Raw genomic sequence first — 15,981 nt, forward strand, 5'->3', positions numbered from 1 at the left:
TTTGATTCCTCTCAAGCCATGCTTCTTGGAGGTATAGACTCCAGGAGCATCCTTATCTGGTTACCTCTTGATTCCTCCTCTGAGTGCATAACCACAGAACATCCCCTTGCTAACGTCTCCCAAGAGCTCCATGGGCCAAACCACAGTACCCAGTGCTGTATTGGCCACAGACACATTCTGTCTTCAAAAACACTTTCCTTGGTCAGCGTCTGTGACAGCATCCTGTGAAAGCCATCCTGGCTTTCCTCCTCCCTCTCAGTCCATTACTTCTAAGACTCCTTGTCTGTCCATTTACTTTGATCCCCTCCTAAATCTTGGTTTTGTTTTCCTCTGGTTTCCAACTTCTGCCCTGTACTCTTCCATTCTATACATGATCCTTGGGTGACCATGTCACCCCCCAGAGCTTTAACCCATCTGACTTGTTTTCATTAGTATCCTTCTATGCTGATGGCTTTGCCTATCACCAGATCTACCTAAGACGACTCAACTGGGCCCCACCTCCCCCACAGGCTGAGACATATGGGCCATCTGCACTCAGATGTCCCGTAAACACTGCAGACCTGCTAGCAGCCCCAGGCCAATGTTCCCTGGGGTGTCTCATGGGTGGGCACTGCCATCCACCCAGTTCCTTAAACTGCAATCCAGGGCATGCTGCTGGGTGTGATCTTCGCTGAGCCATGACTCCCCTGGAGCTGCTCTGGAAAAGGCTGACCCGAGATCTTCCTGTTGCCACAGGTGGGGATCCGTTCCTCTCAGAGGCCCTGTTCCCACAGACACACTCTGAAGGTGTCTTGAGCACAGGCCATCACCCTCTTTTGGATCTTCGAGAGAACCTGGCCACTGTAATACAACTGAGAGGTTGAAAGAAAGCCCTGTCTTCAACAGGACGGTGAGTCAGGACACAGCACTGTAAGCCCATCACTGGGGAACATGCCAGAGAATATCCAGAAGAGATCCCTAAAGTAGAACGTTTCGAGAGGTGAGTCTTTATGGGTGTGCATCAAACAAGGGATTGCTTAACTGTATTTTTCCCAATAAGCATCCTGTTCCGATTTGGTCTTCATCTGAGCATGGGAGTTAATTCGATAACACAGGAAACAGTTTAAACGGCAACTGAGCACAGACAGCCGATCCTTCTACATTAACATCAACAGCTACAATTCTCAGCCATCTTTGATCTTTGAAGCACTATTCCGATCTGTCGAATGAAGTTATCTGCACAGTGTTTTAGAAATGTACTCAACTATGTGGTCGCACAGAGTCGGACACGACTGAAGTGACTTAGCAGCAGTAGCAGCAGCAGCAACTAGGGATCCTGACAAGAACTAAAACGTATTGTGTTTCATTAACAGCAGGGTTTTAACTGTAAAACTATGGATTCAGGAACACCCAGCGGAGCAAGCACAAGGTCAGTTTTCAAACAAGTATTAGTTTGGGCATGTTGTCCCTTTCCTCAGCCTAAGATGACTGTCAAGCATAGCGGGTCATGATGAAAACCTGCTTTCGCTGTAAAGAGGAGTCGCAAATTTTCGATCTTCCATTTCCTCCTGTAAGAATGGATTCTGTTTCCACAGCCGCAAGCTCGGCTTTCATTAAGAGAACATTTTCAGATAATGCTCAGGCCAGGGCCACATTCCAGACCTACTACTTGAGACTCTCTGGGGCTGTCCTGCCAGCATCGGCTCTCCTAAAGCCTCTCCAGGGGAGATCTGATGCACAGTTTAGGTTGAGAAGCAATATCGCATGATGCCTCACCCGTCCTGGTTTTAAATAGAATCATGAACTGAGGAGCCATGTTTGCTACTAAGGATGTTAAAATTTTTTTTAATTATGTGTCTACCCTTCTGAGAGGTTTTTTGACATATTTATTCACAGCCATATTTAGAACAATTTCAATGACTCAGTGGTGTGTTATGCCCCCAAGTCCCCTTCCTTACCAGACACTCAGGCAGATGGAGGGGAGGGAAGGCACCTCAGTCCTGTTGGCAGAAGGAGGATGGATGGAGTTCTGTTGTCTTGGTTACTGCTCTGCTGAGCATCCCTCCTGGGTTGCTGAGCTCAGGCTGGGGGCCTCACACCAGGCTACAGGTATTCCTGTGACCAGAGGTTGGAGCTAAGACCTGAGATCCGTTACCTGGGAGACGGAAGCTGGGTCCACGTGATTTGAGAAGAATGGGAAAACAACTAAGTAGAATGTCAGAGGCAGGGTGGGTTCTGGGAGCCTGTCCAGAGCCATTGACTTGTGGTCACACAACGGGCGCCTGTGCGTAAACACAGAGACACAGTCGACGTGTGTGCTCACTGGGGATTGTGTCCTGACGTGCACAGCGACTGTTTCTGGAGGGAGCATCTAGCACATGTGGAGGAGGCCGGACCCAGAACGTGGAAGGACCAGGGGCACTCCCCACTGTTACAAGAGCAACAGCATATCTTTTCCCACATGTCTCACTTGGACATCTGCATGACCTTCCTAAACTGCTTTACTGAGGTATAATTACATACCACAAATCACACCCATTCGATGCTTCCAGTGCAGTGGCTTTTAGTAACGTCACACTGTGGTGCAACCACCACCACAGTGCAGCTGTGGAACACTGCCTGCACCGCAAAACGGTTCCGAGTACCCATCAGCAGCCGTCCCCCAACAGGACCTGCAGGCCCAGGCATCCTCTCGTCTAATTTCTGTCTCTGTAGATTTGCCCTTTCTGGTCCTTTCATATCAAAGGACTCCTGCAGGAAGTGGCCTTTTGTGTCTGGGTGCTTTCACTTAGCATAATGCTTTGGAGGCTCACGCATGTGGCAGCAGAAAGCAGAAGTTCATCACTTTTCATCCATCTATGCTATTCCACTGTATGGCTACAGAATACTTTGTTTACCACTCTCCAGCTGACAGACTGTTAGGCTGCTCCACTATTTGGAGATTGCAAACAGTGCTGCTGTGAAAGACATCTAAGGACAAGTGTTGTGTGGACATAGGATTCATTTCTTTTTTTCTTATTATTCCACAATTTCATTTCTTGTTTTGCCCCTTGCACAGGCTAGACCTGTCAGTCCAAAGACATCGAGTGAGTCACCGTATTATCCCACACCAGATGCTGCGCATTAAAGGAGCTGATAGAGGACACAACCATTTATTTAGTGCCTTTCGCCTGCCAGGTCATGGGCATTAGGTGTTTTACATCTGTTATCCCCAGTAGGTCTCCCAGTGAACCTCACCAACGGGTAGAGTCAGTGCCATTTTACAGATAAGGAATCTGAGGCTGAGGAGAGTGCCTGGGCTGGTAGGGCCTGCACTGGATCCCAGCTTGAGAGTAAACTGTGAACTCTGGGATGGAGGGAGACGACATGGGGAGAGGAGTTGGGCACAGGTCCCAGAGAGTTTCCGGGCCACGGGGGAGCAGGGAAACATCACACCCTTGTTATCAGTTCTGGGCATCCCCTTGCGATAGGAGCAGCCTCATTCCATCTGAGGACAAAATTACCAGGAACGGAATGATGCATGCAACAGAAGATGAAGTCTGTGAGTGGTTTCCAGGTGGGAGACGTGTAACAGAAAAGCCAGCCTCCTGCTGAGGGTTCATCCAGCTGTGAGGGAAAAGCTCGAGGACTGTGGCTGAGAAGGAAGGAGGCTCTGGGGCTGGACACAGATGTCCAATGTGATCTGGATGTGCTTCCTGAAGCTTGAGGGTAAGGCCTGTCCTGCAACCTGCCCCGTGGCAGCTCAGTATTTGTTGCAACAGGGGACATGCCAGCACATTTCTATGAACCTCATTCAATACTCACAAAAACATCCTGCTCAGTTTGTGCTGTTATTAAGAATAATTCACCCATTTTCAGGCGAGGCTGGTAAGGCACAGTGGGCCAATTTAATTTCTCAAGATGATGTGATAACAAGTGGCAGAAGGAGGTGTAAAGGAAGGTTTTCTGAATCAGAGCTAGTGTCCTTACCCATGATACCATATTGATTCCTCAAAAAAGGAAAAAAGGGGGGGGGGACGGGTAAAACAAAGGAAACAGAATAAAAGGAGATCCATGATGCTTACCGTATTGGGGTGTCTCAAAGTGGTCTAATTAGAAAGGGAACTGACAATCACACAACATGAAGTCAGGAGACAGGGCGCTCTCTGGCACAGTGTACATGTACACGGAGAGCAGTGGGAGCACAAAGGAGGGCCCAGGGAAGGTACGGAGTCGAAGCAGCTTTGGAAGCAAGAGGAAGAGAGGAGAGCAGAGTGACAGAGCGCCTATGGACTTGCCCAAGGACACTGATCAGCAGGTTCAAAGCGTCCATCCTGCTGATGGCAGCCTGCGTGGAAGCTACACTTCTCCCCCGTGAAATAAAGTAGGCCGGCTCTCTGAGCTGTATTCAACCAGCCAGTATCCCCCCAGTGCCACCTAGTCCCCAGTGCCCTCAGCACAGTGCTGAAAGCAGCCAAAGCCTAGGACAGACCTCAGTCTCAGGGGGTAAAGGACTGTCCAAGATACGGAATAAAGGGGAAGCCAAGTGGGAAGAGACAGACACCAGACACTCCTGTCAGAGTCGGGATAGATGACAGGATGCCCCTGACCTGCTCGAAGTAACCAAAATTTGAGCTGAGGATTTTCGGGGTTGACTCACTGACAATTCAGTTGAGAAATGGCTGCTATAATGATTATTCACTAGGAAGGGGAAAGGAGGGTGTTTCTCTCGTACAATAAGCTTCTGAATGTGGGGATAAAAAGCACATTAACAGCCCTGGAGCAAGAGAAAACTGAGTGGAGAGGTTTGCTCTAGGCACTGGTTTCCTATATGCTGTTTGCAAGAAATTGACGGCATAACAGCAGCTGCACTGCTCTGTGTACCTCACTTTATCACCACTCATAAGATGGTAAACATGTTCTGAGCCCCTGTGGTAAAAAGGTCCTCAAGGAGCTCACGGTGGGGTGGGCAGGAAGCCTGTCTGAAGACCATGGTGAAACAAGTGTGATGAGAGCCTTGGCCACAGGAGCCAGCGGAGGCTGGGATCAGGCCAAGAGGAATGGCTTTGTCTGGGGGTCGGATAACATATAATATCATTGTCCCCTTTTGCAGACAAGGGAACCGAGGATCAGAGAGGGTTAGCATCTTCCTCAAGGTCACACTGTTTGCTAGTGGCCCTAGCCATTTCTCATGTACGCCTGTTAAAATGTGAAGGTCTCTGCACTATTCACTACACCACTCTGTCTCTCTCAACGTTGTCCCCTATTTTCACTCACAGTCACCACCTTATACATTCCCTTGGCTCTAAGTCCTCGTTTATTATATAAATAATCTGCTGAACAAAGTCGTTGGCACATCCAGTCTGTCCATTTTATAAACAAAATTTCCATGCAGGGCGCATTGTACTCTGTAAACTGATGGTTTACACTGAGTTTTATCTGCACCCATATGCAGGGTAAAGAAAATGGATCACTGGGATCTGCAGTTTTACTTATCTATTTCACACAATCTCTAGCATAATTTTAAATGTAGCCAATATTCAAGTAAAAACAGTAGAACCACTGCTTTCCTATAATGAGCACTCACAAAAGATTACATTGAATATTAATAGGCTCTAGTCAGGAGACTAAACCCCTTTCATAGGGAATTGTGGAATTCTTTTCCTTAAGTTAAGGAAACCCTTTCTCTTTATATATTTTCCCTGTTTCTGGTACCCTGAGAGACTTAAGCAAGCAAAGCCACTTCACTTTTCTGTTTCTGACAAAAGAAACATGTGAAGCAAGCCTAACACACAGTCACAGACATATGTAATACACCCCATGTTGCTGCTGCTGCTGCTAAGTCGCTTCAGTCGTGTCCGACTCTGTGCGACCCCATAGACGGCAGCCCACCAGATTCCCCTGCCCCTGGGATTCTCCAGGCAAGAACACTGGAGTGGGTTGCCATTTCCTTCTCCAATGCATAAAAGTGAAAAGTGAAAGTGAAGTCACTCAGTTGTCTTCGACTCTTAGCGACCCCATGGACTGCAGCCTACCAGGCTCCTCCGTCGTTGGGATTTTCCAAGCAAGAGTACTGGAGTGGGATGCCATTGCCTTCTCCGAATACACCCCACAGAGGTATGTCAAATATAAGGCAATGGTATTGGAAATACACGGGCTTCCATGGTGGCTCAATGGTAAAAAATTCACCTGCTAATGCAGGAGACTGGGGTTTGATCCCTGGGTCATGAAGATCCCCCGAAAAAGGAAATGGCAACCGACTCCAGTATTCTGGCCTGGGAAATCCCATGGACAGAAAAACCCGGTGGGTACAGTCCATGGGGTCGTAAAAGAATGGGACACGACTTAAGGAATAATGAACAGTTGAAATATAAATGGAAACCCCTAACTAATCATTTATCCAAGTTTCTGACCACACCACAGCTCTACTGTCCAGGATCAGCTGTACTCTAGGAATCCAGACAAGCAAAGATACCTTCCTTTAAAAGTACTATACACCGCTTCTGGGCGATTCAGGAGATAAAAGTTTTCAAAAGCATTGCACACCAAGGCAGGACTCAAGGAGCCTATTAAAAGTATGCACTTATTCCTATGTCACATCAGGGCCTAACTCACACACTCTTGAGAAAGAACACCAGTGATGATTTCAATAGGGGTACACATTTCCCCCGAAAATACTTCATTATATTGTCTCATTTTGGGAAGTGGGGCATGAGGTGGGGAGGGAGGTGATGCCGAGGAAAGAGCCTACTTCTGAACCTGGTGAACACCGATTTGAGCCCAATTATTCCGGATCGACCAATGTCCATAGGAAGATTCAGTATCGGCTTAAGAATGGCAATCCCCATCAAGAGAAAGAGAAATAAGTCCTATACAGACTGTCCAACCGCCATCTGATCCTGAAGAGGTGGGGGTGTTTGTGGAAAATAACAGTTCTGAGAGAGCTTGGATCCCACTTGACTGAAGAGGATTGTGTTCCTGTGACCCTAACGCACACCTGGTTGGTCCTGGAAAGACAGATGTCTCCCTCTGTCTGCATGTCTGCCCCTCTCTCTACCCTTCGCTCTCACATGTTCGTTCTCAGGACCAGGTTCTCACCAGCGGAATGCCAATGCAGTGCTTCCCATCCTCAGACAGTGGAGGAGCCCACAGTGGGGGGTCGGCCTCCCATCCTCAGTGTGTGTGGAAGAGAAGGGTGAAGGCCACCAGGAGGAGGAGTCGTCCAGGGTCCTATAGCGGCTACCTGCCCTTCTCAGGGGAGGAGTCTGTGGGCCTGGCTTTGACATCACAACGATGGGACATTTACCCCTCCCCTCCCCATAGAAGGACCTTCCTGCGGATCCCCTTGGTTGTGGTGGATTGAGAGGGAGCCCGGAGTGGCCTGAAGAAAAGTAGGCTGTCCCCGGGGACGGTGGCAGTAGGGAGGGGGTGATTCGGAGGTGAGAAGGTAGTGCCGGGCCCTCTCGAAGGTGTGCCCGGAGGGCCTCTCCCAGCAGCTTGGAGGCTAGGAGGGACGATCACATCCAGAGTCACAAGAAGAGTTGACGGGTACTGGAGATGCCCTCACAGATGACACCTGGTGATGGTCGGCTCTCGGGGTTGGAGGTCGGGGGCTTCTCCCTGATTGCCTGGTAATTTGTATTGGCATCTGTCTACGTGAGGAGTAGCTGGTGTTACTTGAAATATTTTTAAATTAATTGAATTTAATTGGAGGCTAATTACTTCACAGTGTTGTGGTGGTTTTTGCCATATATTCACATGAATCAGCCACGGGTGTACATGTGTCCCCCATCCTGAACCCCCTCCTACCTCCCTCCCATCCCATCCCTCTGGGCCGTCCCAGTTCACCAGCTTTGAGTGCCCTATTTCATGCATGGAACTTGGGTTGGTCATCTATTTCACATATGATAATATACATGTTTCAGTGCTGTTCTCTCAGATTATCCCTCCCTCGCCTTCTCCTACAGAGTCCAAAAGCCTGTTCTTTATATCTGTGTGTCTTTTGCTGTCTCGCATATAGGGTCGCCATTACCATCTTTCTAAATTCCATGTATGTAGGTTAATATACTGTATTGGTGTTTTTCTGTCTGACTTACTTCACTCTGTATAAAAGGCTCCAGTTTCATCCACCTCATTAGAACTGATTCAAATGCATTCTTTAATAGCTGATTAATACTCCATTGTGTATATGTAACACAGCTTTCTTATCCATTCATCTGCTGATGCACAGCTAGGTTGCTTCCACGTCCTGGCTATTGTAAACAGTGCTGCGATGAACATTGGGGTCCTCGTGTCTCTTTCAATTCTGGTTTCCTCGGTGTGTATGCCCAGCAGTGGGATTGCTGGGTCATATGGCAGTTTTATTTCCAGCGTTTTAAGGAATCTCTACACTGTTCTCCATAGTGGCTATGCTAGTTTGCATTCCCACCAACAGTGTAAAAGGGTTCCCTTTTCTCCACACCCTCTCCAGCGTTTATTGTTTGTAGACTTTCTGATAGCAGCCATTTTGACCAGCGTGAGATGATACCTCATTGTGGTTTTGATTTGCATTTCTCTGATAATGAGTGATGTTGAGCATCTTTTCATGTGTTTGTTAGGCATCTGTTTGTCTTCTTTGAAGAAATATCCATTACGTTCTTTGGCCCATTTTTTGATTGGGTCATTAATTGTTTTGTTATTGAGCTGCATGAGCTGCTTGTATATTTTTGAGATTAATTCTTTGTGATTCTTTTTCTACCAATTGTTACCAGTAAGACACTGGGAAAGAGTAAACGCAAACTAATAAAGACACTGACTTTATTCTACTGATTGCAATTGGGAGAGCACCACAGACCTGAAGATCAGACTGCCAGCAAGTTGGCTTTGCACTGTATTTCATTCCATAGAGAGTAGTAGAGAAGTTACAGTGGGGAGATTTGGAGGTGGGAAAACATGTAGGGGGAAATCTCGTCGACGGTAGAAGAAATGATTATCTTTGTGACTAGCTAGTTTCAGGAGAACTGACTTTTAATCTCCATCCCTAGTCATGAGACAGAAAACAAGGATTTGGACGGTCTGTCTGCCCTTTAATGACAAGGAGGAAGGTCTGTACTTGACCTTGTAGTAGGTAAACCCAGGAGTCACTGGATACTTTGGACGAGTCTTAGCGAAGTCAGACGGGGAAGGGTTGTGCTTTGCATTAAGTCATTTCGGGGACATGAAAGTCCACAGAGATTTCTTTACTTTGGCTTTTTTTTAACAGGTCAGGTGAAGTTGAACTTTGTCAGCACGGTAAATATGAGCATCTTTCATGCCGGTCCCAGTAGGTAAGTATCAAGGCAGAGAGGTTCGAACATCCCTCACCTTTTAAAATTGGATTATAATTGCTTTAAATGTTGTGCTAAGTTTTGCTGTAGGACAAGGGTGAACCAGCTATAAGTATATACATATATCCCCTCCCTCCTGAACCTCTCTTCCACCCTTCAACCCCACCCCTCTAGGTCATTACAGAGCACCAAACTAAGCTTCCTGCGCTATACAGAAGCTTGCCACTAGCTTTCTATTTTACACATGGTAATCTGCATATTTCAGTGCTACTCTCTCAGTTCAGTCCATCCTCTCCTTGCCTGCTGTGCCCATAATTCTCTTGTCCATGTCTGAGAGTCTAATCTTGCCCTGCAGATAGGTTCATCAGCACCGTTTTTCTACATTTCAGATATGTGTTGATGTATGATATTTATTTTTCTCGTTCTGATTTATTTCACTCTGGATAACAGGCTCTAGCTTCATCCAATTCACTAGAAATGACTCTAATTCATTCCCTTTTATAACTGATTAATTTTCCATTGTATACCTGTACCACAACATCTTTATCCTTTCATTGATAGACATCTATGTTTCTTCCATGTCCTGGATATTGTAGATACCGATGCAAGGAATATTTGGGTACATGTGTCTTTCTGAATTATAGTTTTCTCAGGGCGTATGCCCAATAGTGTGATTTCTGGGTCGTATGGTAGTTTTATGGGCTTCCCTGGTATCTCAGCTGGTAAAGAATCCATGTGCAATGTGGGAGAACCCAGTTCAAATCCTGGGTTGGGAAGACCCCCTGGACAAGGGATAGGCTAGCCACTCCAGTATTTATGGGCTTCCCTGGTGTCTCAGACAATAACGGATCCACCTGCAATATGGGAGAGTGGCTTCGGTCCCTGGGTTGGGCAGATCCCCTGGAGGAGGGCAAGACAACCCACCTCAGTATTCTTGCCTGGGGAATCCCCATGGGCAGAATAACCTGGTGGGCTACAGTCCAAGGAGTTGCCAAGAGTCGGATACAACTGAGCAGCTATGCACAGCACAGCACGTGGTAGATTTATTCCCAGTTTTTAAAGAATTCTCCGTACTGTTCTCCATAGTGGCTGTATCAATTTTCATTCTCACAAACAGTATAGGAGGATTCCCTTTTCTCCACATCCACTCCAACATTTATTGTGTGTAGCTTTCCAATGATGGCCATTCTGACCGCTGTGACAAGATACATAACTGTGGTTCTGATTTGCATTTCTCTCAAGATGAGTGAGGTTGGACATCTTTTCATGTCTTTGTTGACAGATTCCGCTTTTACTCTGGAAGTAATCGACACTTGAACATCACTGTATAGTTCTCAAAAGGTTTGTTTTTTTGGTAATCTAAATGAAGGCAGCAAAAAGGAGTCATTATGGCAGAATAGGATCATCATCCTCTTCAGTTGAGAAAACTTGAGTCACAGAAAGTGTAAGTAACCTGCCCAAGGTCACAGAAGGAATAAGTGGTGGGACCTTGATTCAAATCTAGGCATCTGTGGCTTCATCACCTCCCAGCGCGGCACCACACAACGGTGGTTTCCAGATCCACACATCAGGCTCAGCACTCTCTTCCTGACTACTGACTCCCCTAGTCAACTGACAGACCTGCAGGGAGACTACACTCAACAAGTGCTAGGCAACTTCTGGGACACCGGAGATGCCTTCACAGGGAAGAGAAGTGTTAGACACACTGGGTCCCACAGGCCTCTACCCATCCCCTGGAGGGAGTGAGGATCTATAGGAGGAAGTTTGCAGGGCTTAAAGGGGGCTGTTTCTCTGAGAGAAAGGCTGATGGACTGCCATTTTGCATGCATGTGACTAGAAACACTTGTTCCTTTGAGTTTATTTTTCTTTATGGTTGACAAAACCTGCCACATGGTGAAAATACACAAAGCAGCTATGTAAAACCAAGAGGATAAATGGATATGTAGATACATGACCATTTTACCTGGGTGTGCCTGACAGTAAGACAGCACTTCTCTGTAAAAGGAGAACATTCTCCTGGACTAAACCAATGAAACAGGAAATTATTTCTTTCATTCCTCCTATCACAGATGAGGCATCATGGGCACAGAGAAGTCAGGTCACCTCCCCCAAGTCGTTCTGATAGTACGTGTTTGAGTCCCACAGGCAAGGAATATTCAATGTGTCCAAACTGCACCCATCCCCCCGTTCCCCACACAGCTGCACCTCCTTTACTGTTTCCTGACTCAGTGCAAGGCAGCCTTCTCCCCAGCTGCTTAGGCCAGAGATGCTTAAAACCATCCTCGCCTGCTGTCTCTCACTCACCACACTCTCAATCATCAAGCCTCACCTCTCTGCCTCCCAAGTCTAAGAAAGATCCTATTCCTTCTCTCCATCAGCACAGTGAGTTCCCTAGGCCAGGTCACCCTCGTCTCTCTCCTTGACAAGCACCAGCAATCCTGATCCTTTCCAACACATGGTCTGTCCTGCTGCCTGAGGAGGGGAAGCTTTCTTCAGTGCAATCTGGGCATGACACCCCTGCTCAAAACTCTGCACGGGCTGCCTGCTGCTCGTAGGATACTGTCCAGCCTCCTGGACTAGGTGCACCCAAATGCCTGATCTTCACCAAATACCCTCCTTCTGCTCCATGCCCCACTTGATGTTCCAGCCACCCAGACCTCTCTCTGTTCATCAGATGGCTGGTGTGCTCACACTCACACTCCCTAGCCACCCCCCCGCCCCCTCTCATCCCATCCCCACCTACCGATTTCACAATCTCACTCCTGCCTTTGCCTCCATCTTAACATGCCCTTCCTCCCTCCCCATCTGCCTGATTCCTTCTTAGGTTCAGCTCTCAGGCTGGGTAGAGCAATTTCCATTTTTCCTGGGGAGTACCTGGGTGAAAAGTCACAGTTAACAGATTTGATATTTTTACCAAACGGAGGTGGAGGAGATTTCACTATGAATCACTGTTGGACGATGAGCTGATGCAAAATGCAATCTGATGGCAGAGTTTGTCTGGGAAAGGCTTCCTTTCTAAGAATAGGATACAGACAGCAAAGTCTCCTCTTGCTTTATATGGGCCCATTGTTGTGTTTCAATATGGCATTTTGAATTTGGTCACAGTGTTGGAAGCATAAAGGGATCCAGGGTGACCAACTGCTTCACAGTGAGGAGGGATAAGCTGAAGCATGGAAATTTCAAAAGGTCACTTTACGCTGTCTGTGACCCAAAGATCATGGCATCTGGTCCCATCACTTCATGGGAAATAGATGGAAAAACAGTGGAAACAGTGTCAGACTTTATTTTTTTGGGCTCCAAAATCACTGCAGATGCTGATTGCAGCCATGAAATTAAAAGACGCTTACTCCTTGGAAGGAAAGTTATGACCAACCTTGATAGTATATTAAAAAGCAGAGACATTACTTTGCCAACAAAGGTCCGTCTAGTCAAGGCTATGGTTTTTCCCGTGGTCATGTATGGATGTGAGAGTTGGACTGTGAAGAAAGCTGATCGCCGAAGAATTGATGCTTTTGAACTGTGGTGTTGGAGAAGACTCTTGAGAGTCCCTTGTACCGCAAGGAGATCCAACCAGTCCATTCTAAAGGAGATCGGTCCTGGGTGTTCATTGGAAGGACTGATGCTAAAGCTGAAACTGCAATACTTTGGCCACCTCATGCGACGAGTTGACTCACTGGAAAAGACTCTGATGCTGAGAAAGGTTGGGGGCGGGAGGAGAAGGGGACGACCGAGGATGAGATGGCTGGATGGCATCACCGACTCTGTGGACATGAGTTTGAGTGAACTCCGGGAGTTGGTGATGGACAGGGAGGCCTGGCGTGCTGTGATTCATGGGGTTGCGGAGAGTCGGACACGACTGAGCGACTGAACTGAACTGTGACCCAATACACGGAACAGAACTTGAACTGCCCTACCCACGCATTGTGTTTTGCTGAGATTTTCACTATTTTTCAATCTATAGTGAGTTACTATTAGGACAAGATGAAGTATATTAACACGTCCTCCCTATGCAGGGGTTTGATTTACTAGTCCCTGTGGTCATCAGGGAGGCAAGGATGAGCTGCCAGCTCAGTATGGGGACCCTCCTAGGGAATGTCACAGCACCTTCTTGCAACTCCTCCGGTGTCTCCACCTGGTGCCATCAACCCAGGGAGGGAACTGCCAGTTCCTGTGATGGCCAGTGGAGGGAGCAACCCCACTGCTGCTTCTACCTGCTACAGATTCAACTGTGATGACTGACTTCATTCACTACAACTCCTCTGAGTTGCTTCTGCACTATCTGTAAGGTAGAAAATGAGTCTGTTTGGGTTTATTGCCTCCTTACTGGCCAAGCCTGTTAAGGTGACAAGCCAAACTAACAACTGCAGTGGTACACTGTGTGGCCCTGTAGCTCCTGCAGTGTTACTTAGGGACTGGCTGCCTGACTACGTGACAGAGTCTGGTGTTGTGTTGTGTGATGTTGCATGACCAGAATATTGGCTTATTTTCTTTGTCATCACACACAGCAAGGAGCACAGTTTTCACTGCATACTATGACTTTGGGTAGATTTGTCAGTCCTCATTAACAAACCACCTTAGAATGGATCCCATGTCTGATAGCAGCTATTGAATCTGCTATTGAATAAATATATTTAGACAAAATATGTTTCTGAAGTCCAATAATTTTAAAAGTTAGCTTTACAGTCTACTTGAAATTCAAAATCTGTATCACTTGTGAGAGAATTGTAATTGTAAAGGTAAATGTTTAAATGAAAAAATGGAGAATAAGCCAAATCCATTTGCAATGTAATGCCTATTTCACATGTTATCTTCTTTATTCTTCATAACAAATATTTAGTGTAAATTGTAATTTCCATTTTAGAAATGGGGAAACAGATCCAAAGGATGTAAATACCTTTCTCACCTTCACACAGTATGTGTCAAAGCCAGCATTGATACTCTGTTATGTCTCATGCTGTGCTTAGTCGCTCAGTTGTGTCTGACTCTTTGCGACCCCATGGACTGTAGCCCATCAGGCACCTCTATCCATGGGGATTCTTCAGGCAAGAATACTGGAGAGGGATGCCATGGCCTCCTCCAGGGGATCTTCCCAACCTAGGAATCAAGCCCAGGTCTCCAGCACTGCAGGCGGATTCTTTACCATCTGAGACACCACGGAAGCCCAGTTATGTCATCTCATAGCCAATAAGGAGACAGAGCAGATAAGACTCAAGGCATTTTGTCTCACGAAGTTCCCCTCGTTCCTGTCCCTTTTCTTCTAGCTAGGATCTAATCTTGTCAGGCAGCTCCATGACCTAGGCACGTTTTCACATACTTTTTGGTAAGATGGGATACTCTAATTTAAGTCTCATGGTAGACTTGAACCTCCCATTTTCAGTCCTTTTGGACCTGGATTGTTATACTTCTGTAAGGGCACAACAGCTGCTATTTGAACAACAGCTGCTATTTGAATTCTGAGTAGGTCTTTTGTTGCAGAAATACATATTTTTGGTGCGTGAGGATGCAGTTGGGGCCTTAGAGATGTAAGTGTTTTGTTATTATTTAATAATAAGGATATAAGGGAGGAATCAGACAGCTGGAGGACTTCCCTGTAGCTCAAACGGTAAAAAATCTGCAGGAGACCAGGGTTCGATCCCTGGGTTGGGAAGATCCTCTGGAGAAGGGAATGGCAATCCACTCCAGTATTCTTGCCTGGAGAATTACATGGACAGAGAAGCCTGGCGGGCTACAGTTCGTTGGGTCGCAAGGAGTCGGACACAACTGAGTGATTAACACACACACACACACACACAGAGCTGGAGGGCTTCTGAGATCTCGTGACTATCAAGCCAATGGAGGACATCATGGAGAAGAAAGATGTTTGTGGCTGCTCTCTCCCTGCACCCAAAAAAATTTGGAAGGCAAGTCAGAAATGTGTGAAAGATATGTTGTGACATTTGCCATGGAATTTGACAGCAGATTTTTTCCTGTCTCCCTACAACCTTTAACAATGGCTTTGGCATTCCATTTCTCTATAGGACAATGCAATTATATTTAGTTTTAAAAAATGTTTCTCTGTCAATGATTTCATCAGGGACACCGTATGAGATTTGGGTGGCACATTTTGTAAACCCATTTATTCAAGAGAAGACCAAAGGCTTCTATGAATTTTTTATGTGTGGGTATATATATGTACGTATATGCATTAACATGTAGATTACACCTAAAGAATATGTTATGACCAAATTTTTTTAACCCTAGAAGCGCAAGGGTGCTTTAAATGTATGAGGTTACCAATGCAATTCACCACATTAATAGAAAAATGGAGGGAAAACAATTCTATGATCATCACAATTGATGCATTATAAGTGTTTGATGGAAATCAATCTATATTCAAGACAGAAAACTAGGAATAGAATGGAACTTACTCTGATAAAGTATATCTATGAAAACACCACGTAAACAGGTTGAAATGGAGAAGATTTTTCATTTCCTATTGGGAAAAATGCCAATTATCACCTGCTTTAATCAAGATTATTCTGGCCAGGTTTGTTCAACGCTGCAAAATGAGGAAAGGTTTAAGGTTTAAGCCAGTAGAAACTGTTGATATTCAAATAGAATAGTATATTTTGAAAAGTAAAAATAATCTAGATCTAAATTTGTGGAATTAATATGCATATTTAGAGGAATTGTTGGACAGAAAATATATAGAGAGACATTCTATCTCTACATACATCCT

The sequence above is a fragment of the Moschus berezovskii genome, chromosome X, assembly GCF_049115385.1.
Source record: "Moschus berezovskii isolate FMDL1 chromosome X, NW_MosBer_1.0, whole genome shotgun sequence".
NCBI classification, from domain to species: domain Eukaryota; kingdom Metazoa; phylum Chordata; class Mammalia; order Artiodactyla; family Moschidae; genus Moschus; species Moschus berezovskii.